Raw genomic sequence first — 25,707 nt, forward strand, 5'->3', positions numbered from 1 at the left:
GTCTCTGGTGTATAAGAAAGACATAGCTGAACTAGAGCGGGTGCAGAGAAGAACGACCAAGGTTATTAGAGGACTGGGGGGTCTGCAATGCCAAGATAGGTTATTACACTTGGGGTTATTTAGTTTGGAAAAACGAAGGCTAAGGGGTGATCTTATTGTAATGTATAAATATATGAGGGGACAGGACAAAGACCTTTCTGATGATCTTTTTAATCATCAGAGACAGGGACAAGGGGGCATCCTCTACATCTGGAGGAAAGAAGGTTTAAGCATAATAACAGACGCGGGTTCTTTACTGTAAGAGCAGTGAGACTATGGAACTCTCTGCCGTATGATGTTGTAATGAGTGATTCATTATGTAAATTTAAGAGGGGACTGGATGCCTTTCTTGAAAAGTATAATGTTACAGGTTATATATATTAGATTCCATGATAGGGCGTTGATCCAGGGAACTAGTCTGATTGCCGTATGTGGAGTCGGGAAGGAATTTTTTTCCCCAATGTGGAGCTTACTCTTTGTCACATGGTTTTTTTTGCCTTCCTCTGGATCAACATTTTAGGGCATGTTAGGTTAGGCTATGGGTTGAACTACATGGACTTAAAGTCTTCCTTCAACCTTAATAAATATGTTACTGTGTTTTTCTTGGTAACTGAAGAGTGCGCCAGAGTTTGTTCATATTATCAATGTATATTGATTTTGTCCACCACTTCTCTCATGGTGGGAAGAGACATTCCCTTCCATTTAGCTGCAAAGGTGAGCCTAGCAGCAATCAGAATATGTGACACTATACCCCTGATATCTAAAGGAAAATCAGTTGTCCCTATATGCACCAGTCCCATTGATGGTGTCAAGTTAACCTGAATCCCAGTCATCTCTCTTAACAACATATTTATAGTATTCCAAAAACCAATCGCCACCGGACAGGACCACCACATATGGCACAATGATCCCAAACCTCCGCAACCTCTCCAGCAAGCCGAAGTCTGGTTTGGCCAAAAATGTACTAGTTGTCTTAGTACCTAAGATGCATCTTTTTTAACTGTACTATGTGACCAATACAAGATGCTACTCTACGTATTTCTCTTAAACTATCCCTCCATTCCTCTGGATCCCACGTTGTCCCCAACTCCTCCTCCCATTTTAGCATATATGATAATTTAGCATCCACCTCTGAATCATTTAATACACTATAGAGGATTAAAACACCTTTGGGGCCTGATTAAGGTCATAGGAGGAAGGAGGTAGGGAGTCAAATAATGATGAAATTGGCGATAGTACTCTTTGATAACCCATCTGCGCCACGGGCTTTATGACATTTTTTAAGTTTGATGGTGTTCTGAATTACCTCCTCTGTAAATGGGGCATTGATTATGTTCAGTTGTTCCTGTGATATTTGATGTAGGTTTATAGATTGTAGATATCTATCAATATTAGCTTGGGGGGGCTGCGGAGTGGTGGGATCCATCACTACATTATAGAGATGTTTATAGTAATTATCAAAAACCTTTACTATTTCTAATGAATTTTGGATACACTTCTCTTGTTGATCTGCTAAATGATCAATTCTAGCTCGTCCCTCTCATGATTGCAGTTATTATTATTATTATTATTATTATTATTATTATTTAAAGACTCTAATTGTTGAAGCCAGGCTAACAAAGTAACCTTGCTGGATTCCCTTTTACGCTTCAAATAGGAAGCTTGTTGCAGAAAGATGCCTATAATTACGGCTTTATGAGCCGACCACAAGGACTCGTCCGTGACTTCTCCATTGTCATTCGACTGGAAGAAATGTTGGAGCTCAGTCTGTACTTTCTCTGCCACCTTGCTTTGTAACAATAAGGAAGTGTTTAACTGCCACCTAGAAGAAGGATTAGATTGATGATATAGAGTTAGTCTCAGGAATATCGGGGCGTGGTCTGACCACGTAATCAATCCAATATCCACTGATCAGCATCTATTTAGAGTCATATTTTCAACCAAGAAATAATCTATTCTGCTATATGTCTGGTGACGGAAGGAGTAGAATTTAAAGTCACGCTCCGTAGCATGGGAATATCTCCAATAATCATGGAGACAATATTCCTTCACTACTGCTTTCAGGTCCCTCCTAAAACGGGTTAATTTACTAGAGCAGTCCATCTCTCTATCTATAGGGGCATTGAAGTCTCCACATATAATCTTTTCTCCTATAGCTAAATCAGTCATCTTCTGAAACACCTTGCGAGCAAACGTGCATTGGGCTTCATTAGGGGCATACACCACCACCAGCGCATGTAGTTCACCATTGAGGGAGCAGACAAAGATTAAAAATCTGCCCATAGGATACGCATACATCTCTATATTTCTAAATGCCACAGCGTTTTTAATCTATATACAGACTCCCGCCTTTTTACTTGCATTATTAGTAGTGTTGAGCATTCCGATACCGCAAGTATCGGGTATCGGCCGATACTAGCGGTATCGGAATTCCGATACCGGGTTTCCGATACTTGCCGCGTATCGGATACCGGAATCGGAAGTTCCCAGATTCAAAATGCAGAAATTCAGCCAATGAGAATGATTTCAAGTGTGGGCACATCCTGTTCAGCATGGAGGGCATGAAACTACTGGCATGGCTGTGATTGGCTGCTGAAATGATGTCATGATGCAGTTTAAAAGTCGCTGGCGCCATTTTGCGATCACTCTGCTGTGAATTCAGTTAGTGACAGGACGCTGTTTGCTGACTGAGGGACAGTTTAGAGATAGCGATTTGCTTCTTTGTGCTTTCCAAAGGCTAATTTAGCAACCGCTGTGTTCACCTACTATTCACCCTCCTTTTGCCTTGTAGCGCTGTTTTCACAGCGATCTGCAAGGTCTCTCTGTGTGTGTGTGTGTGAGTGCAGCCCACTCTCTAGTCTGAGTGCAGCCACATAGGCCATCCATAGCTGGTTGTATTCAGTTCAGGGAGGGTGGTTCATTGCCTCATACTGTCCTTTTTTTTTTTTTTTTTGAAGTAGTGCAGGCTGCTGCACATTTTTTCCAAAAATTCCTATTAGTGTCTTTCCACCCGTCTCCAGCTAATTTGTGGAAAAACACTACATAGGATAAAGTAGAGGAGGGTTTTTGGGCCTTGCAGCGCCGTTTACGGCTGTCTGCACAGTCTCCGTGTGACTGCAGCTCGCCCTGTAATCTGTGAGCAGCTATAGCCTGGTTGTCTCCAGCTCAGGGTTTTTCACTGCGTCATACCGCCAAATCAATTTTCTTTTTTTTCAAAGTAGTGTAGTCTGCTGCTAATTTATTTTAAAAAATCCTATTAGTGTCTTTCCACCCGTCTCCAGCTAATTTGTGGAAAAACACTACATAGGATAAAGTAGAGGAGGGTTTTTGGGCCTTGCAGCGCCGTTTACGGCTGTCTGCACGGTCTCCGTGTGACTGCAGCTCGCCCTGTAGTCTGTGAGCAGCCGTAGCCTGGTTGTCTGCAGCTCAGGGTTTTTCACTGCGTCATACCGCCAAATCAATTTTCTTTTTTTTCAAAGTAGTGTAGTCTGCTGCTAATTTATTTTAAAAAATCCTATTAGTGTCTTTCCACCCGTCTCCAGCTAATTTGTGGAAAAACACTACATAGGATAAAGTAGAGGAGGGTTTTTGGGCCTTGCAGCGCCGTTTACGGCTGTCTGCACGGTCTCCGTGTGATTGCAGCTCTATCCGTTGTCAGTTCAGCCCCAAAAAAATAAATAAATAATAAAGTTCACCAAACACACCAGTTACACACCACTTTACATTTGTGTAGGCCACATTAGCTCATATTCAAGTCTAGTCCACACTTTAGAAAATTAGTGTGTCTTATACCTGTTAGGAGGAGTTGCTCAGGAATAAGCACACAAAGCCGTTAGTACTTTTCTGCTTATCTTTATCAGTCAACCAAGATGAAGAAGGCAGTGAGTAAGGCACGTGGGCGTGGGCGCGGAGCAGGGAGGGGACGTGGGGATTCTGTGCCTGCTGCGGGCACCGGTGAGTCATCAGCACCCACTTTCACAAGGGAACAGTCGTTCATGCGCAGCTTTGTCGCCGAGCGCCGTACACCGCTGCTGCGTGAAGACCAAATTGAAGCCGTTGTGGGATGGATGGCAGCTAATGCATCAACTTCCATTAGTGCCACATCCTCTCAGACACAGAGCACTGGAGAGCAGCCATCTGTCTCTTCACCACCTGCAAAATTGCCCAGGCAGACAGAGATCCCAGGACAGGAGCAGTCTCTACTTCTGTTCTCTGAATCATCTCTTGGCTTGGAAACAGGGGGCCAGCCAAGCAGCATTGGAGAAATGGAAGAAGAGGCAGGGTGCAGTGATGCCCAACCGCTTTTTCTGTCTTCCTCTGAAGAGGCGGGTGGGCCAGTGGCTCCGGTCACCACCTCGCAGGCCGCATCAGCTGATGATGACACTCAGGTGCCACTTACTGGTGCGTGCTCTGCTGCTGAGACTACCCAGGAGGAGCAGTTGGGGGCAGAGGGTAGTGTAGATGATGAGGTCCTTGACCCATCTTGGCGTCAGGGACAGGAAGGTGGTGGGAGCAGCTCTGAGGAAGAGATTCCCCGTACGGCCCAAAGAGGGAGAGGGAGGGGGAAGACTGCGGATCCTGCAGCCTCCGCTTTGGCACCCGTAAGGAGCATGTCTCTTCCAAAAGTCAAAAGGGGGGCTCCCAAGACTTGCAGTGCCTGGTCCTTTTTTGACACAGTTGCAGATGACATTTGCTATGTCAGATGCAAGGTGTGTCATCAAAAAATCAAAAGAGGTCAAAAAGTCGCCAACCTCAATACCTCCAACATGTGGAAACATGTGCGCAACAGGCACCCGGCGGAGTTAGACAAACACACTGAAGAGCTAGGCCAACCAACAGCGGCAGCTACCACCTCTTCAGCTCGTGTTGCCTCTTCCTCTAGCTCACACGCAGCTGGTTCGGCTTCCTCCCAGGATCGCCGTGGAAGAACCTCTGGCCCTGTTGTCCAGAGACCCGCTGTCATTCCACCCGCAGCACCACTTTCCCAGTCATCCACACACTCCCAGCCCAGTCTACAGCCATCGGTAGTACAGGCATGGGAGAAAAGGCGGCCTTTCTTGTCAAACCACCCACGAGCACAGGCTCTGACTGCAGGCATTGCCAAACTTCTGTCACTGGAAATGCTGTCATTCAGGCTGGTGGAGACTGACAGCTTCCGTGACTTGATGTCATTGGCAGTCCCACAGTACAATGTGCCCAGCCGCTTTTACTTCAGCAGGCAAGCCGTCCCTGCCCTGCACAAGCATGTGGAGGGACACATAAAACACGCGCTACTGAACGCCGTCAGTAGCAAGGTCCACCTCACCACCGATGCGTGGACCAGTCAACATGGACAGGGGCGATACCTTTCCCTCACTGCCCATTGGGTTAATGTAGTTGAGCCGGGTACAGACCGTGCGAGTGGCGCAGGACGTGTCCTGCCCACTCCAAGGATTGCAGGAATCCATTCTGTACGCATTGACTCCTCCTCTTACACCAGTTCCTCAGAATCATCGCTGCAGGAGCCGTCACAGTCCACCTCCACATGGACCCGTGATGAACGTGTACCTGTTACGACCGACATGAGCACAGCCGTGGCCAAACGTCAACAGGCCGTCTTGAAATTAATTTTTTTGGGGAATCGTAGCCACACAGCGCAGGAGCTCTGGAATGCCATCAAGCAGGAGAGCGATGTGTGGTTTGAGCCAGCGAATCTCCAGCCAGGCATGGTAGTGTGTGATAATGGCCGAAATCTGGTGGCAGCCCTGGGCCTCGGCAACCTCACTCACATCCCATGTCTGGCACATGTGCTCAATTTGGTCGTGCAGAGTTTTTTGAGGGACTATCCGGATCTTGATGCACTGCTGCACAAGGTCCGCCTAGAGTGTGCTCACTTGCGGCGTTCCAGCACGGCAAAAGCGCGCATTGCGGCTCTGCAGCGCCGACACCGCCTGCCGGAACATCGCATCATATGTGACCTACCTACCAGGTGGAATTCCACGTTACATATGTTGGAGCGGTTGTGTGAGCAGCAGCAAGCTGTAATGGAGTACCAGCTGTATCAGGCGCAAAAAAGTCGCAGTCAGCGCCGTACAGACTTCACAACCACAGAGTGGGCCACTATGAAGGATGTCTGCCAGGTTTTGCGTCCCTTTGATTATTCCACGCGGATGGCGAGTGCAGATGATGCACTAGTCAGCATGACTGTCCCCCTTATCTGCCTGCTTGAAAAATCACTGCAAGCGCTAAGGGATGATGTTGTGGAAGAGGTGGAGGATGAGGATTCACCACTTCCATCATCTTCTGGACAGTCAGCGCCACGTGGTTCCTCACAAACGCGTAGGCAGGGGACAGTTTGTGAGGAGGATGAGGAGGAGTCAATGGAGGAGGAAGACATCCGTCCAGAGGAGGGAGTTACACAATTGTCCAGTACTCAGTGTGTACAGCGAGGGTGGGGTGATGACGAGCGGGCAGAGATCACGCCTCCAGCTGGGGACAGCGTTTCTTGGGCAGTTGGCAGTCTGCAGCACATGGTGGATTACATGCTGCAGTGCCTGAGAAACGACCGCCGCATCGACCACATTCTCAACATGTCTGATTATTGGGTGTTCACCCTCCTCGATCCTCGCTACCGGGACAACGTAGAAAGCCTCATCACACCGTTGAACCGGGAGCGAAAAATGCGGGAGTACCAAGACACACTGGTCAGTTCCATCATCTTCTCCATTCCAACTGAGAGAAGTGCTGCTACTGCATTCCAAAGCAGCTCAGTGCGTCCAGGCAGTGGTGGAGGCTCTGCACAAAGAGGGAGCAGAAGCAGTGCCTCTGCCCAAGGCAAGACCAGTATGGCCCAACTGTGGCACAGTTTTGTGTGCCCCCCACAAAAGTCTACACCATCACAGACGGCTCCAGTCAGCAGGAGGCAACGGTTCCGTCAGATGGTGACAGACTACATGTCTTGCCCTCTTGCTGTACTCCCAGACGGCTCTTCCCCTTTCAAGTTTTGGGTCTCAAAGCTGGATACATGGCCAGAGCTAAGCCAGTATGCATTGGAGGTGCTGTCTTGCCCTGCGGCCAGTGTATTATCGGAACGTGTCTTTAGTGCTGCAGGTGGTGTACTAACTGACCGTCGCATGCGACTATCCTCCGATAACGTTGACCGGCTTACTTTTCTGAAAATGAACAAGGCCTGGATCTCGCAGGAATTTGCCACTCCTCCTCCTGATTAAATAATTAGGTCACTGTATACGTTATCCAGGTCTCCTGTTGTGTTCATCTTTCTACCACCTGAACTTAAATTCCTGGGCTCCAACACCGCCAGTTGAGGCTCAGACGTGCCGTCTGCACAGTCAAAACATACGACCCAGTGTTATTGGGTTTCAGTAACGTCAGCTGATCCCCAGCTGTGTAGCCGGCAATGTGTCATGCGACCGCCACGCTGACACAACAACTGAAATGTAAGGGAATCTGTCCCCCCCCCCCCAAGGCGTTTGTTACTGAAAGAGCCACCTTGTGCAGCAGTAATGCTGCACAAGGAAAAAGGTAGCTATTTTGGTTTTGCTCCTTGCACACGCAAAACTTAACACTTATAAAATGTGTCCACTGATACCGTAAAACCGTCCCGGAGGTGGGACTTTCCTTCGTAATATGACGCAGCACAGCCGTCATTCCTACCCCCCCGGCGCCGCGCCCCGGCTCCTCAGCGTTGTTTGATTCCGTCCCGGAGCCTGCGCTGTTATGTTATCCCGTGGCCAGGCACACTTAGCGCTGCCCGTCTTCTGGCATCATTTGGTGTCAGGCTGGCTGCGCCTGTGCGGCCACGCTGGCCGAGAGCCCGCCTCGCAGTGTCTTCTGATTTAATCCCACTGGGGGCCTGGGATCTATGGACATGCGCAGTGCATATCTGAACCTCCACCTCTCACTCATCTCCCTATGGCTTCTTCAGACTGTTCGGTGTCAGCTGGTCCCTAATAGCATGCCACGGCCGTGACACCGCACAGTCTGAAAAAGAAGCCGTAGGGAGGGGAGTGAGAGGCGAGGATATGCACTGCACATGGCCATGGATCCCAGGCCCCCAGTGGGATTACATCAGAAGACACTGCGAGGCGGGCTCTCGGCCAGCGCGGCCGCACAGGCGCAGCCAGCCTGACACCAAATGATGTCAGAAGATGGGCAGCGCTAAGTGTGCCTGGCCACGGGATAACATAACAGCGCAGGCTCCGGGACGGAATCAAACAACGCTGAGGAGCCGGGGCACGGCGGCGGGGGGGTAGTAATGATGGCTGTGCTGCGTCATATTACGAAGGAAAGTCCCACCTCCGGGACGGTTTCACGGCTTCAGGGGACACATTTTATAAGTGTTTAGTTCTGTGTTTGCAAGGAGCATGATGAAAAGAGCCACCTTTTCCTTTTGCATCTTTTGTGCTGCACAAGCTGGCTCTTTCAGCTACAAACGCCTTGGGGGGGGGGTTAAAGGTTCCCTTTCGACTTTCTCAGGCTTCGGCCTACATTGTGTTCCTCTGCTTTTCCACCTGCCCCTGGGCTCCAACACCGCTAGTTGCCGTCCAGAAGTGCTGTACGCACAGTCAAAAGTCGCTCCTCTGTTATTGGGGTTCAGTAACGTCAGCTGTTCCCCTGCTGTGTGTGTGGCAATCCCTCCTACCTCCTCCAACCTCCTCCTCCTCCACCTGTCCCTGGGCTCCAACACCGCCAGTTGCCGTCCAGAAGTGCTGTACGCACAGTCAACAGTCGCTCCTCTGTTATTGGGGTTCAGTAACGTCAGCTGTTCCCCTGCTGTGTGTGTGGCAATCCCTCCTACCTCCTCCAACCTCCTCCTCCTCCACCTGTCCCTGGGCTCCAACACCGCCAGTTGCCGTCCAGAAGTGCTGTACGCACAGTCAACAGTCCCTCCTCTGTTATTGGGGTTCAGTAACGTCAGCTGTTCCCCTGCTGTGTGTGTGGCAATCCCTCCTACCTCCTCCAACCTCCTCCAACCTCCTCCTCCTCCACCTGTCCCTGGGCTCCAACACCGCCAGTTGCCGTCCAGAAGTGCTGTACGCACAGTCAACAGTCCCTCCTCTGTTATTGGGGTTCAGTAACGTCAGCTGTTCCCCTGCTGTGTGTGTGGCAATCCCTCCTACCTCCTCCAACCTCCTCCAACCTCCTCCTCCTCCACCTGTCCCTGGGCTCCAACACCGCCAGTTGCCGTCCAGAAGTGCTGTACGCACAGTCAACAGTCCCTCCTCTGTTATTAGGGTTCAGTAACGTCAGCTGTTCCCCTGCTGTGTGTGTGGCAATCCCTCCTACCTCCTCCAACCTCCTCCAACCTCCTCCTCCTCCACCTGTCCCTGGGCTCCAACACCGCCAGTTGCCGTCCAGAAGTGCTGTACGCACAGTCAACAGTCCCTCCTCTGTTATTGGGGTTCAGTAACGTCAGCTGTTCCCCTGCTGTGTGTGTGGCAATCCCTCCTACCTCCTCCAACCTCCTCCTCCTCCACCTGTCCCTGGGCTCCAACACCGCCAGTTGCCGTCCAGAAGTGCTGTACGCACAGTCAACAGTCCCTCCTCTGTTATTGGGGTTCAGTAACGTCAGCTGTTCCCCTGCTGTGTGTGTGGCAATCCCTCCTACCTCCTCCAACCTCCTCCAACCTCCTCCTCCTCCACCTGTCCCTGGGCTCCAACACCGCCAGTTGCCGTCCAGAAGTGCTGTACGCACAGTCAACAGTCGCTCCTCTGTTATTGGGGTTCAGTAACGTCAGCTGTTCCCCTGCTGTGTGTGTGGCAATCCCTCCTACCTCCTCCAACCTCCTCCTCCTCCACCTGTCCCTGGGCTCCAACACCGCCAGTTGCCGTCCAGAAGTGCTGTACGCACAGTCAACAGTCCCTCCTCTGTTATTGGGGTTCAGTAACGTCAGCTGTTCCCCTGCTGTGTGTGTGGCAATCCCTCCTACCTCCTCCAACCTCCTCCAACCTCCTCCTCCTCCACCTGTCCCTGGGCTCCAACACCGCCAGTTGCCGTCCAGAAGTGCTGTACGCACAGTCAACAGTCCCTCCTCTGTTATTGGGGTTCAGTAACGTCAGCTGTTCCCCTGCTGTGTGTGTGGCAATCCCTCCTACCTCCTCCAACCTCCTCCTCCTCCACCTGTCCCTGGGCTCCAACACCGCCAGTTGCCGTCCAGAAGTGCTGTACGCACAGTCAACAGTCCCTCCTCTGTTATTGGGGTTCAGTAACGTCAGCTGTTCCCCTGCTGTGTGTGTGGCAATCCCTCCTACCTCCTCCAACCTCCTCCTCCTCCACCTGTCCCTGGGCTCCAACACCGCCAGTTGCCGTCCAGAAGTGCTGTACGCACAGTCAACAGTCGCTCCTCTGTTATTGGGGTTCAGTAACGTCAGCTGTTCCCCTGCTGTGTGTGTGGCAATCCCTCCTACCTCCTCCAACCTCCTCCTCCTCCACCTGTCCCTGGGCTCCAACACCGCCAGTTGCCGTCCAGAAGTGCTGTACGCACAGTCAACAGTCCCTCCTCTGTTATTGGGGTTCAGTAACGTCAGCTGTTCCCCTGCTGTGTGTGTGGCAATCCCTCCTACCTCCTCCAACCTCCTCCTCCTCCACCTGTCCCTGGGCTCCAACACCGCCAGTTGCCGTCCAGAAGTGCTGTACGCACAGTCAACAGTCCCTCCTCTGTTATTGGGGTTCAGTAACGTCAGCTGTTCCCCTGCTGTGTGTGTGGCAATCCCTCCTACCTCCTCCAACCTCCTCCAACCTCCTCCTCCTCCACCTGTCCCTGGGCTCCAACACCGCCAGTTGCCGTCCAGAAGTGCTGTACGCACAGTCAACAGTCGCTCCTCTGTTATTGGGGTTCAGTAACGTCAGCTGTTCCCCTGCTGTGTGTGTGGCAATCCCTCCTACCTCCTCCAACCTCCTCCTCCTCCACCTGTCCCTGGGCTCCAACACCGCCAGTTGCCGTCCAGAAGTGCTGTACGCACAGTCAACAGTCCCTCCTCTGTTATTGGGGTTCAGTAACGTCAGCTGTTCCCCTGCTGTGTGTGTGGCAATCCCTCCTACCTCCTCCAACCTCCTCCAACCTCCTCCTCCTCCACCTGTCCCTGGGCTCCAACACCGCCAGTTGCCGTCCAGAAGTGCTGTACGCACAGTCAACAGTCCCTCCTCTGTTATTGGGGTTCAGTAACGTCAGCTGTTCCCCTGCTGTGTGTGTGGCAATCCCTCCTACCTCCTCCAACCTCCTCCTCCTCCACCTGTCCCTGGGCTCCAACACCGCCAGTTGCCGTCCAGAAGTGCTGTACGCACAGTCAACAGTCCCTCCTCTGTTATTGGGGTTCAGTAACGTCAGCTGTTCCCCTGCTGTGTGTGTGGCAATCCCTCCTACCTCCTCCAACCTCCTCCAACCTCCTCCTCCTCCACCTGTCCCTGGGCTCCAACACCGCCAGTTGCCGTCCAGAAGTGCTGTACGCACAGTCAACAGTCCCTCCTCTGTTATTGGGGTTCAGTAACGTCAGCTGTTCCCCTGCTGTGTGTGTGGCAATCCCTCCTACCTCCTCCAACCTCCTCCTCCTCCTCCACCTGTCCCTGGGCTCCAACACCGCCAGTTGCCGTCCAGAAGTGCTGTACGCACAGAGCCAAACACCTCGCCTATGTGTTAGTGGGGTTCAGCACCGCCAGCTGTTCCCCTGCTGTGTATACGGCAACGTGTACTGCGACCACCACGCAGGCACAACAAGTTAAATTTAAGGGAACCTGTCCCCCCCCCCCCCATGCGTTTGTTACTGAAGGAGCCACCTTGTGCAGCAGTAATGATGCAAAGGGAAAAAGTGCCTCTTTTCGTGGTGCTCCTTGCATATGCTGAACCTAACACTTATGAAATGTGTCCCCTCACAGCGTTCAACCGTCCGGTAGGTGGAACTTTCCTTTGTCATGTGACGCAGCACAGCCGTCATTTTTACCCCCTTGTCGCCGTGCGCCGCCTCCTCAGCGTTGTTTGAATCTGTCCCGGAGCCTGCGCTGTTAGGTTACCCCTTGGCCATGCACACATTTTGCGCTGCCCGTCTTCTGACATCATTTGCTGTCAGGCTGGCTGCGCCTGTGCGGGTGCGCTGTCCGAGATTCAGCCTCGCGGTGTCGTCTAATGTAATCCCACCGCGGGCCTGGGATCCGTGTCCATGCGCAGTGCATATCCTCGCCTCTCACTCCCCTCCCTACGGCTTCTAAAGACTGTTCGGTGTCAGCTGGTCCCTAATAGCATGCCACGGCCGTGACACCGCACAGTCTTTAGAAGCCGTAGGGAGGGGAGTGAGAGGCGAGGATATGCACTGCGCATGGACACGGATCCCAGGCCCGCGGTGGGATTACATTAGACGACACCGCGAGGCTGAATCTCGGACAGCGCACCCGCACAGGCGCAGCCAGCCTGACAGCAAATGATGTCAGAAGACGGGCAGCGCAAAATGTGTGCATGGCCAAGGGGTAACCTAACAGCGCAGGCTCCGGGACAGATTCAAACAACGCTGAGGAGGCGGCGCACGGCGACAAGGGGGTAAAAATGACGGCTGTGCTGCGTCACATGACAAAGGAAAGTTCCACCGACCGGACGGTTGAACGCTGTGAGGGGACACATTTCATAAGTGTTAGGTTCAGCATCTGCAAGGACCATAATTAAAAGAGCTAAGTTTACCTTTTCCAGCATTAGTGCTGTACACGATGGCTCTTCCAGCTACAAACGCCTGGGGGGGGGGTTAAAGGTTTCCTTTCAACTTGCTCCAGTGCAGGCTTCGGCCTACACTCCGCTCCCCCTGCTCCTCCTGCTGACCCTGGGCTCTAACACACCGCCAGTTGGGGCCCAGATGTGCTAGCTGCACAGAGAAAAACACCAGCCAATGTGTCAGTGGGGTCCAGCACCGCCAGCTGTTCCCCTGCTGTGCAGCCGGCAACGTGTCCTGCAAAAGCCACGCAGACACAAGAACTGAAATTGAAGGGAACCTGTCCCCCCTCCCCCAGGCGTTTTTACGTTATCCAGCCACCTTGTACAGCGGTAATGCTGCATGTGTGCAAGGTGGCTCAGAAACGTATTCTCCTCGCACATGTGGAACTGAAAACACGTCTGAAATGTGTCCTCTGTGTGACCATTTAACCGTCCCGGTGGTGTGACTTTCCTTTGTAATGACACGCTGCAACCCCCTTGGTAGCGCTGCCCGTCTTCTGGCATCATTGTTTGGCTGGCTGCGCCTCTGCGGCCGCCCTGACCCACACAACGCCCCTCGGTGTCTTATTTATTGGGACTGCGAGGGTGTGATTCATGGGCAGGATCAGTGCATCAGTTCGCCTGTCCCTCCTCTCCTTCCGCCTTCTTCGGACTGTGCGGCTTCATGGCCGTGGCATGCGATAAGGGATCAGATGACGCCGCACAGTCTGAAGCGGGTGTAAGGACCCGAGTGTGAGAGGCCAACATATGTGCTGCGCCAGGCCCTGAATCCCAGCCCCGCAGTGTTTTAACAATGTTAAGACACTGCGGGGCTGGGATTCATGGTCATCGCGAACCGCACCGGCCGACATTACATGATGCCAGAAGATGGGCAGCGCTAACGGCGCTAGGCCAGGGGATAACACGACAGCGCAGACTCCTGTACAGCAAATAACAACGCTCGGGAGGCTGCACCCAGCACCAAGGTGGGATTCTTGACACCTGTGCTGCGTCTCATTACAAAGGGAATTCGCGCCTCCATTACACAGTTTGACTGTATAAAGGGCTGAATGTTATACGTGTTCCATTCAGCGTGTGCAAGGAGAAAAATTACAAGAGCAACCTTTGACTTGCGCAGCACTGCTGCTGCATAAGCTGTGGCTCTTCTACTTTGTAACCCCTGAGGGGGGGTTAAAGGTGACTTTTGAAATCGGTTCAATTAGGCTTCGGCCTACACTCTGCTCCACCTGCAGAGCCCGGGCTCCAACAACGCTAGTTGCTGTCCGGAAGTGCTGGCTGCACAGAGCCAAACACCTCGCCAATGTGTCAGTGGGGTCCAGCACCGCCAGCTGTTCCCCTGCTGTGTAGCCGGCAACGTGTCCTGCAAAAGCCACGCAGACACAACAGACCCAAAGCTGCCGCCAGTGCAGGCTTCGGCCTACACTCCCCTCCCCCTGCTCCTCCTCCTCCTGCTCCTCCTCCTGCTGTCCCTGGGCTCTAACACACCGCCAGTTGGGGCCCAGATGTGCTAGCTGCACAGAGAAAAACACCAGCCAATGTGTCAGTGGGGTCCAGCACCGCCAGCTGTTCCCCTGCTGTGCAGCCGGCAACGTGTCCTGCAAAAGCCACGCAGACACAAGAACTGAAATTGAAGGGAACCTGTCCCCCCTCCCCCAGGCGTTTTTACGTTATCCAGCCACCTTGTACAGCGGTAATGCTGCATGTGTGCAAGGTGGCTCAGAAACGTATTCTCCTCGCACATGTGGAACTGAAAACACGTCTGAAATGTGTCCTCTGTGTGACCATTTAACCGTCCCGGTGGTGTGACTTTCCTTTGTAATGACACGCTGCAACCCCCTTGGTAGCGCTGCCCGTCTTCTGGCATCATTGTTTGGCTGGCTGCGCCTCTGCGGCCGCCCTGACCCACACAACGCCCCTCGGTGTCTTATTTATTGGGACTGCGAGGGTGTGATTCATGGGCAGGATCAGTGCATCAGTTCGCCTGTCCCTCCTCTCCTTCCGCCTTCTTCGGACTGTGCGGCTTCATGGCAGTGGCATGCGATAAGGGATCAGATGACGCCGCACAGTCTGAAGCGGGTGTAAGGACCCGAGTGTGAGAGGCCAACATATGTGCTGCGCCAGGCCCTGAATCCCAGCCCCGCAGTGTTTTAACAATGTTAAGACACTGCGGGGCTGGGATTCATGGTCATCGCGAACCGCAGCGGCCGACATTACATGATGCCAGAAGATGGGCAGCGCTAACGGCGCTAGGCCAGGGGATAACACGACAGCGCAGACTCCTGTACAGCAAATAACAACGCTCGGGAGGCTGCACCCAGCACCAAGGTGGGATTCTTGACACCTGTGCTGCGTCTCATTACAAAGGGAACTCGCGCCTCCATTACACAGTTTGACTGTATAAAGGGCTGAATGTTATACGTGTTCCATTCAGCGTGTGCAAGGAGAAAAATTACAAGAGCAACCTTTGACTTGCGCAGCACTGCTGCTGCATAAGCTGTGGCTCTTCTACTTTGTAACCCCTGAGGGGGGGTTAAAGGTGACTTTTGAAATCGGTTCAATTAGGCTTCGGCCTACACTCTGCTCCACCTGCAGAGCCCGGGCTCCAACAACGCTAGTTGCTGTCCGGAAGTGCTGGCTGCACAGAGCCAAACACCTCGCCAATGTGTCAGTGGGGTCCAGCACCGCCAGCTGTTCCCCTGCTGTGTAGCCGGCATTGTGTCCTGCAAAAGCCACGCAGACACAACAGACCCAAAGCTGCCGCCAGTGCAGGCTTCGGCCTACACTCCCCTCCCCCTGCTCCTCCTCCTCCTGCTCCTCCTCCTGCTGTCCCTGGGCTCTAACACACCGCCAGTTGGGGCCCAGATGTGCTAGCTGCACAGAGAAAAACACCAGCCAATGTGTCAGTGGGGTCCAGCACCGCCAGCTGTTCCCCTGCTGTGCAGCCGGCAACGTGTCCTGCAAAAGCCACGCAGACACAAGAACTGAAATTGAAGGGAACCTGTCCCCCCTCCCCCAGGCGTTTTTACGTTATCCAGCCACCTTGTACAGCGGTAATGCTGCATGTGTGCAAGGTGGCTCAGAAACGTATTCTCCTCGCACATGTGGAACTGAAAACACGTCTGAAATGTGTCCTCTGTGTGACCATTTAACCGTCCCGGTGGTGTGACTTTCCTTTGTAATGACACGCTGCAACCCCCTTGGTAGCGCTGCCCGTCTTCTGGCATCATTGTTTGGCTGGCTGCGCCTCTGCGGCCGCCCTGACCCACACAACGCCCCTCGGTGTCTTATTTATTGGGACTGCGAGGGTGTGATTCATGGGCAGGATCAGTGCATCAGTTCGCCTGTCCCTCCTCTCCTTCCGCCTTCTTCGGACTGTGCGGCTTCATGGCCGTGGCATGCGATAAGGGATCAGATGACGCCGCACAGTCTGAAGCGGGTGTAAGGACCCGAGTGTGAGAGGCCAACATATGTGCTGCGCCAGGCCCTGAATCCCAGCCCCGCAGTGTTTTAACAATGTTAAGACACTGCGGGGCTGGGATTCATGGTCATCGCGAACCGCACCGGCCGACATTACATGATGCCAGAAGATGGGCAGCGCTAACGGCGCTAGGCCAGGGGATAACACGACAGCGCAGACTCCTGTACAGCAAATAACAACGCTCGGGAGGCTGCACCCAGCACCAAGGTGGGATTCTTGACACCTGTGCTGCGTCTCATTACAAAGGGAACTCGCGCCTCCATTACACAGTTTGACTGTATAAAGGGCTGAATGTTATACGTGTTCCATTCAGCGTGTGCAAGGAGAAAAATTACAAGAGCAACCTTTGACTTGCGCAGCACTGCTGCTGCATAAGCTGTGGCTCTTCTACTTTGTAACCCCTGAGGGGGGGTTAAAGGTGACTTTTGAAATCGGTTCAATTAGGCTTCGGCCTACACTCTGCTCCACCTGCAGAGCCCGGGCTCCAACAACGCTAGTTGCTGTCCGGAAGTGCTGGCTGCACAGAGCCAAACACCTCGCCAATGTGTCAGTGGGGTCCAGCACCGCCAGCTGTTCCCCTGCTGTGTAGCCGGCAACGTGTCCTGCAAAAGCCACGCAGACACAACAGACCCAAAGCTGCCGCCAGTGCAGGCTTCGGCCTACACTCCCCTCCCCCTGCTCCTCCTCCTCCTGCTCCTCCTCCTGCTGTCCCTGGGCTCTAACACACCGCCAGTTGGGGCCCAGATGTGCTAGCTGCACAGAGAAAAACACCAGCCAATGTGTCAGTGGGGTCCAGCACCGCCAGCTGTTCCCCTGCTGTGCAGCCGGCAACGTGTCCTGCAAAAGCCACGCAGACACAAGAACTGAAATTGAAGGGAACCTGTCCCCCCTCCCCCAGGCGTTTTTACGTTATCCAGCCACCTTGTACAGCGGTAATGCTGCATGTGTGCAAGGTGGCTCAGAAACGTATTCTCCTCGCACATGTGGAACTGAAAACACGTCTGAAATGTGTCCTCTGTGTGACCATTTAACCGTCCCGGTGGTGTGACTTTCCTTTGTAATGACACGCTGCAACCCCCTTGGTAGCGCTGCCCGTCTTCTGGCATCATTGTTTGGCTGGCTGCGCCTCTGCGGCCGCCCTGACCCACACAACGCCCCTCGGTGTCTTATTTATTGGGACTGCGAGGGTGTGATTCATGGGCAGGATCAGTGCATCAGTTCGCCTGTCCCTCCTCTCCTTCCGCCTTCTTCGGACTGTGCGGCTTCATGGCCGTGGCATGCGATAAGGGATCAGATGACGCCGCACAGTCTGAAGCGGGTGTAAGGACCCGAGTGTGAGAGGCCAACATATGTGCTGCGCCAGGCCCTGAATCCCAGCCCCGCAGTGTTTTAACAATGTTAAGACACTGCGGGGCTGGGATTCATGGTCATCGCGAACCGCACCGGCCGACATTACATGATGCCAGAAGATGGGCAGCGCTAACGGCGCTAGGCCAGGGGATAACACGACAGCGCAGACTCCTGTACAGCAAATAACAACGCTCGGGAGGCTGCACCCAGCACCAAGGTGGGATTCTTGACACCTGTGCTGCGTCTCATTACAAAGGGAACTCGCGCCTCCATTACACAGTTTGACTGTATAAAGGGCTGAATGTTATACGTGTTCCATTCAGCGTGTGCAAGGAGAAAAATTACAAGAGCAACCTTTGACTTGCGCAGCACTGCTGCTGCATAAGCTGTGGCTCTTCTACTTTGTAACCCCTGAGGGGGGGTTAAAGGTGACTTTTGAAATCGGTTCAATTAGGCTTCGGCCTACACTCTGCTCCACCTGCAGAGCCCGGGCTCCAACAACGCTAGTCGCTGTCCGGAAGTGCTGGCTGCACAGAGCCAAACACCTCGCCAATGTGTCAGTGGGGTCCAGCACCGCCAGCTGTTCCCCTGCTGTGTAGCCGGCAACGTGTCCTGCAAAAGCCACGCAGACACAACAGACCCAAAGCTGCCGCCAGTGCAGGCTTCGGCCTACACTCCCCTCCCCCTGCTCCTCCTCCTCCTGCTCCTCCTCCTGCTGTCCCTGGGCTCTAACACACCGCCAGTTGGGGCCCAGATGTGCTAGCTGCACAGAGAAAAACACCAGCCAATGTGTCAGTGGGGTCCAGCACCGCCAGCTGTTCCCCTGCTGTGCAGCCGGCAACGTGTCCTGCAAAAGCCACGCAGACACAAGAACTGAAATTGAAGGGAACCTGTCCCCCCTCCCCCAGGCGTTTTTACGTTATCCAGCCACCTTGTACAGCGGTAATGCTGCATGTGTGCAAGGTGGCTCAGAAACGTATTCTCCTCGCACATGTGGAACTGAAAACACGTCTGAAATGTGTCCTCTGTGTGACCATTTAACCGTCCCGGTGGTGTGACTTTCCTTTGTAATGACACGCTGCAACCCCCTTGGTAGCGCTGCCCGTCTTCTGGCATCATTGTTTGGCTGGCTGCGCCTCTGCGGCCGCCCTGACCCACACAACGCCCCTCGGTGTCTTATTTATTGGGACTGCGAGGGTGTGATTCATGGGCAGGATCAGTGCATCAGTTCGCCTGTCCCTCCTCTCCTTCCGCCTTCTTCGGACTGTGCGGCTTCATGGCCGTGGCATGCGATAAGGGATCAGATGACGCCGCACAGTCTGAAGCGGGTGTAAGGACCCGAGTGTGAGAGGCCAACATATGTGCTGCGCCAGGCCCTGAATCCCAGCCCCGCAGTGTTTTAACAATGTTAAGACACTGCGGGGCTGGGATTCATGGTCATCGCGAACCGCACCGGCCGACATTACATGATGCCAGAAGATGGGCAGCGCTAACGGCGCTAGGCCAGGGGATAACACGACAGCGCAGACTCCTGTACAGCAAATAACAACGCTCGGGAGGCTGCACCCAGCACCAAGGTGGGATTCTTGACATCTGTGCTGCGTCTCATTACAAAGGGAACTCGCGCCTCCAACACAGTTTGACTGTATAAAGGGCTAAATGTTATACGTGTTTCATTCAGCGTGTGCAAGGAGAAAAATTAAAAGAGCAACCTTTGACTTGTGCAGCACTACTGCTGCATAAGCTGTGGCTCTTCTACTTTCTAACCCCTGAGGGGGGGTTAAAGGTGACCTTTGAAATCGGTTCAAGTAGGCTTCGGCCTACACTCTGCTCCCCCTGCAGAGCCCGGGCTCCAACACCGATCGTTGCTGTCCGGAAGTGCTGGCTGCACAGAGCCAAACACCTCGCCAATGTGTCAGTGGGGTCCAGCACCGCCAGCTGTTCCCCTGCTGTGTAGCCGGCAACGTGTCCTGCAAAAGCCACGCAGACACAACAGACCCAAAGCTGCCGCCAGTGCAGGCTTCGGCCTACACTCCCCTCCCCCTGCTCCTCCTCCTCCTGCTCCTCCTCCTGCTGACCCTGGGCTCTAACAAACCGCCAGTTGGGGCCCAGATGTGCTAGCTGCACAGAGAAAAACACCTCGCCAATGTGTCAGTGGGGTCCAGCACCGCCAGCTGTTCCCCTGCTGTGCAGCCGGCATCGTGTCCTGCAAAAGCCACGCAGACACTTGCTCTTGTACCTTCTGCTCCCCATCCTGGTTCCAGTACCGTCAGCTGGTTCCGGGCAGAGCCTTTGGCTTAGGTGCCTCCCTTTGGTATCCGAGTTCCACCAACGTCAGGTGGTCCTTGGTAGTGCTTTCAGGCACGGGTACCTCCTGCTTAGTAACCGGGTTCCAGTAACGTCAGCTGGTCCTCGGTAGTTCCATTGGCTCTTGGACCTTCGGCTACCCATCCGGGTTCCAGCACCGTCAGCTGGTTCTCGGCAGTGTCTTTTGCTCTTGTACCTTCTGCTCCCCATCCTGGTTCCAGTACCGTCAGCTGGTTCCGGGCAGAGCCTTTGGCTTAGGTGCCTCCCTCTGGGTATCCGAGTTCCACCAACGTCAGGTGGTCCTTGGTAGTGCTTTCAGCACAGGTACCTCCTGCTTAGTAACCGGGTTCCAGTAACGTCAGCTGGTCCTCGGTAGTTCCATTGGCTCTTGGACCTTCGGGTAGCCATCCGAGTTCCAGTTCCATCAGCTGGTTCTCGGCATTTTCTCAGCCTTCTTGTACCTTCTGCTACATTTCCAAGTTCAAGAGACTAAACACAATGACCCAGAAGACCACCCCTAAGATGACGACGACACCAGAGACGACAACCACCGTGATGACGACGACCCTGGAGACGATGACCCCGAAGACCACCCCGATGACGACGACCCCGGAGACGACGACCCTGAAGACCACCCCGATGACGACGACCCCGGAGACGACGACCCTGGAGACGACGACGACCTGGAAGACCGAGAAGCAGAAGAACAAGAGGCTGCAGAACAAAGAGCAGAAGAACATTAAGCATAACACTAAATATCAGAGCAAAAAATATTATCTAAATTATAAGCAGAAGAAGACTAAGCAGTGTATGGGGGTGAGTCCGTTCCTCCTCGTGGTGCCCCTGGATAAAGCCTGATGCTGCAGGCCAAACTGAACGCGGACAAATGTAACTGTTTTGTGACAGGCAGAACGGAAGGTGTAATCTTCAAACTTTTATAGATAACAACTACGGGAATGCCTGTCACAAATAAGAATATGATGAAGAAGTTGAATATGATGAAGATAATAGTAAAATAAAAAGAATATGAACAATGTAACCCAAAAAATAATAGGTAGAAGATGAAGAAGAAGATGAATAAGGTGAAGAAGTTGATGTCAAAGAAGCTGATGATGAGGATAATTAAGAAGAAAGCGTGGGAGAAGTAAAAAAGAAGGTGAAGGGCGTGGAAGTAGTGAAACATCAATATCTGACATAAAAAAAAAAAAAAAAACATAGTCAAATTCTTTCTAACGCCGAACTTCATAAAAAAAAATAAAAAATCCTGCTATTCTATTACATTGGGCTAAACCTCTGTCCCTTTAATATCTCCGCCACGTCCCCCAATACATCCTACAATATTCTTAGTTGTTTTCCTTCATGTAGAATGAACCTACAAGTGTATAAAGGGTTTATTTTAATTCCGATATTTTCGTCCCATTGACTTGCATTGGGATCGGGTATCGGTATCGGATTGGATTCCGATACTGTGACGGTATCGGCCGATACTTTCCGATACCGATACTTTCCGATATCGGAAAGTATCGCTCAACACTAATTATTAGCGAAAAACCTATGAGGGAACTGTGGATGGTGGAGTCTTCTATTATCAGCTTCCAATAAATGCATTTCTTGCAAACATATGATGTCAGCACGTGATTTTTTAAATTCCATCCATAACATGGAACGTTTCATAGGTGAATTGAGGCCTCTAACATTCAAGGACATAAACTGTATATTCATGTCTAAATAACAAACTTTGCAGCAGGCCCCAACACACCAAGCCCCTCCACCATAACAGCTAATTAGGTCCCCAGCATAAATATAAAGCCATAAGTTATATATCTTTATGAACTGAACAGAGATGCAAATGTCAATCATCACATTAGAATGCTCAATAGTCAAGAAAAAAGAAAAGTAAAAGAGTCATAAAAAAGGGAAAAAAATAGAAAAAATAGAAAAAACAGCATGTCACGATTGGACTGGCGAGTAAACTGGGATCAGTGGCACCTTTCCTGGCCCTAGCACTAGGGGGCGCCTTAACTTGCCCTCTTCCCCGGGAAACCTCAGATGGTGAGGATGCCGGGGCCTCCGCCCTTGCCCTGTCTCCTAACTGCAGCCCTGCGTCTGTCCCCTTACCCATCCGGGGAAGAGAGGAGCTACTGTGTACCGAAGTACACCAACCTGACAAACAGGGGAACCAAGACAAGGGTAAAAGAAAACTCCACTCACACAAAATATACTCTCACAAATAACAGAGGTATTCACCAGGGTGTGAAGGAAGGGGGAAGAAATTAAGGCAGGTAAAGATGAGGAATTTCCAAGCGTACAAACCAAACAACTGTCGGACAATAAACTCCTCACTACTCCAGGTCTATCTAGCAAGTGCTATCTCAGACAAAGATCTGGCCTGAAGGCCTAGCTTCTATTGGAGAGGGGAGTGGCTAACCAAGCACAGCTGAATGCAGGGATTACCACATGGCCAATTAACCCCTGTCCTGCTGAAAGAAAACAAACACCTTATTATTATTATTATTTATTTATATAGCACCATTAATTCCATGGTGATGTACATGAGAAGGGGTTACATCAAAATACAAATATCACTTACAGTAAACAAAACTAACAATGACAGACTGGCACAGAGGGAAGAGGACCCTGCCCTTGCGGGCTTACATTCTACAGGATTATGTGGAAGGAGACAGTAGGTCGAGGGTTGCAGTAGCTCCAATGGTGTTGAGGTGGCCGTGCGGTCTTTACAGGCTGTAAGCTTCCTTGAAGAGGTGGGTTTTCAGGTTTCTTTTGAAGGATCCAAAAGTAGTGGATAACCGGATGTTTTGGGGCACTGAACACATTCAATATACTGGAGAAGTGCTTCTTCTCAGCGGTGGAGCAGGAGCCATAAGATGCTGCGGTCTTCTGGTATTACTCTGTCGTGGTAACTCTGTGACACAGCAGTACTCAAAACATAATCCAAACAACTGGATGCACAAAAAAAATGCACATCCTCAAGTACCATCCAAAGAATGCAGAAAAATAACTGCAATGGGGTAAGGGAGCTTTTCTAACTCTACTGAGATCCTCAGCAGAGTTGCCCATAGTCACAGGTTTCTAGGAACAGTGAGATCAGGATACAAATCCGAGCAATCTTCCACCAGCTCCAGAAAATGGACATTTCCAGTCTTCCGCCTTATATTTGAGACCATTCTGGGTCCAACTTTTCCCCTAGGCGCTTGTCGCTGTGCAAAAGGGATATTCCAATCTTTGAGTCTGTCTTCAGCTTGTTTAGGGGTTCAGCAAGCAATTATTCTCTCCTCATGCATAATCAACAGTTTCACTGGGTTAAAGCCCCATCTATATTTGGTGCCCACATCATGCAGAGCTTTACATACATGTGCATATTCACGCCTCTTGGCCAGAGTCACTGCAGATAAGTCCGGGAAAACTTGTAGCCTAGGTGTTGCATCTCCTGGGGCAGAGTCAGATTTTTCCTCATTCTTTGCATGAATACATCCTTGGTGGTAAAAAAGTGTATTCTTGCCAGCGTGTCTCTAGGCAGATCTTGATCCACGTGTTTTGGTTTGGGGGTTCTATGAAGCCTAAAAACCGCCAAATCTCTAATGGACATTTCAGGGAGAACAGCCTTTAAAAAGTTATGTAGGAAAGCAGGCAAATCCTTATCAAAGACATCCTCAGGGATCCCTCTCACCCAAAAGTTATTCCTGCGCGATCTATCCTCCAAGTTGTATGTTTTATCACTGACACAATCCAATTCTTCCTTTAAGGCATCATTTTCGTCGACTAGTGCATTGAAAGAAGTGGCTCTCTAAGCATATTATGCATGTCCTCTTTTAAATAAGCCCTCAAAGAGGAAAGAAACTCCTGCATATCCAACTTAGTGAGTGGGGCAGAGTGGTGTTGATGAATCCCCTCTGTGCCTGCACCTCTTGCAGAGCCCCCAGCAGAGCGTGAGGAGCCTGAAGGGGACGCACTCACCATTTTACCTTTTCCTTTGGTGGACTTCTCCCTCTCAAAGAAGTAGGGCAATCTCGGCCAGGATCCCCTCTTCTGTGATCTGCTGTGTGTCATCACGTGTCTGGGTGGTTGTAGGAGCTGTGGGTGAGTAGCTGGAGGAAGCTGGGTGCCGAATTGAGCCGGGATGGGCTGCTAAAGGTCCTGGGCTGCAGGAGCTCTGCAACTGTGCAGCTGCCACACTTGCTAACAGGCCACACACCCTGAAAATGCGATGATTTACCCAACTGTGACCGAATTTTGCTGACTTTGAGTAAAAATGTTCGAGAAGCTGAACACGAATCCGAATGTGCTGCATTTGTGCATTTTTCGAACAAGTTCGCTCATCTCTAGTTGTCATTTGTGATGTTAACCTGGGTTATTTCTCTAGTGCATAGTACAAAGAGGCTTGTTTGGAACATCTGGGGCAGGTTTTACGGGCAGCCTGAAAGATGGGTAGGTCTGGCTGCCCACACACCTCAACTCTGGGTGTAGTTTAGATGTTAAAATGGAGTCTGTTTGACACATGGTCTGTTTGTATGGAGGAAGACGTCCTCCTGTGTGTTATCTCCAGATTGAGCTGGTATAGTGGATGCTATTCAGCCTCTGTGACTAGGACTGGCTGTAAAGAGACTTTGTCAAGTACTGTTTATTTTGGTTTGCTTGCACTGAAATGCCGTTTGATTTTCCTTTGCTTGTGGTTAGTTTATGAGGCACCAATAAACCAGAATGGACATTTAAATGGAAACGCTTCCTAAGTTGCTTCACAACACACCCAAGTAAGTAGCAACACCACAATGCCTAAAAAGACAGACACTGTCAGATCAAAATCCTCTGTTGGGAGTTTTGTCTGAATCACGTTTTTCAGAGATTTACATGGAAACCCCAGTGTAAGCGCTCAGCGCAGAGCGCAGGGTAAACGTGCACTGAGCCTTACTTATCTTTGGGAGGCAGAATTAGCAAATCAACAGCAGGTCAAGAATTGGTTTTATTTCTCGTGCTGTGCAAGTTATTATATGACTGTATTCTTTTGGTTGGTGCGATTACAGTGATATTAGATTGATATAATTTTTATGTTTGGCTGCTGTCACACACTAAAAAATGCTTTTTATTGCAAAAAAATAGTTTTTGCATAGCCATATATTGAGAGCTATAATTTTTCCATATTTCTGCTGACAGTCATTTGAGGGCTTGTTTGGATGAGTTGACATTTTTATTGGTACCATTTCCGGACACAACATTTTTTGATCACTTTCTATATAGATTTTTGGGAGGCAGAATGAACAAAAAACAGCAATTCAGGATTTTTTTATGCCATTCTACGTGTGTTGAAATTGATCAGGCAACGTTATTCTTCTGGTCAGTGATACCACATTTGTATTTTTTTTTATGTCTTTGCGCTTTTACACAAAAACTATTTTATAGAAAAAAGAAGTAGTTTTGCATCGCTATAGTCTTGGAGCATAACGTTTTTTACACTGATGGAGCTGTATTTTGGCTTGTTTTTTGCAGGATAAGATGGCATTTTCAGTTATACAATTTTTATTTACATTTGTCTTTTTGATCGTGTTTTTTTCAACTTTTTGTTCAGCAATATGATGAAAAAGCATAGTTTTTTGCCTCAATTTTTTTATGATGTTCATTGAAGGGTTTAGCTTGTGTGACCACTTTATAGATCGGGTCATTCAGATACGGCGATACAAATATGTTTACTTTTTTTCATAAAAATTCTCATTTATGTATGCAATATGTTATTTTTTCTATTTTGTTATTTTTTTAAAAAGCATATATTTTTACAACTTATTTCATATTTCTTTTTTTATTTACTTAGTCCCTTTGCGGTACTTTTAT

This window comes from Ranitomeya variabilis, chromosome 6 (genome assembly GCF_051348905.1).
Source record: "Ranitomeya variabilis isolate aRanVar5 chromosome 6, aRanVar5.hap1, whole genome shotgun sequence".
NCBI classification, from domain to species: Eukaryota; Metazoa; Chordata; class Amphibia; order Anura; family Dendrobatidae; genus Ranitomeya; species Ranitomeya variabilis.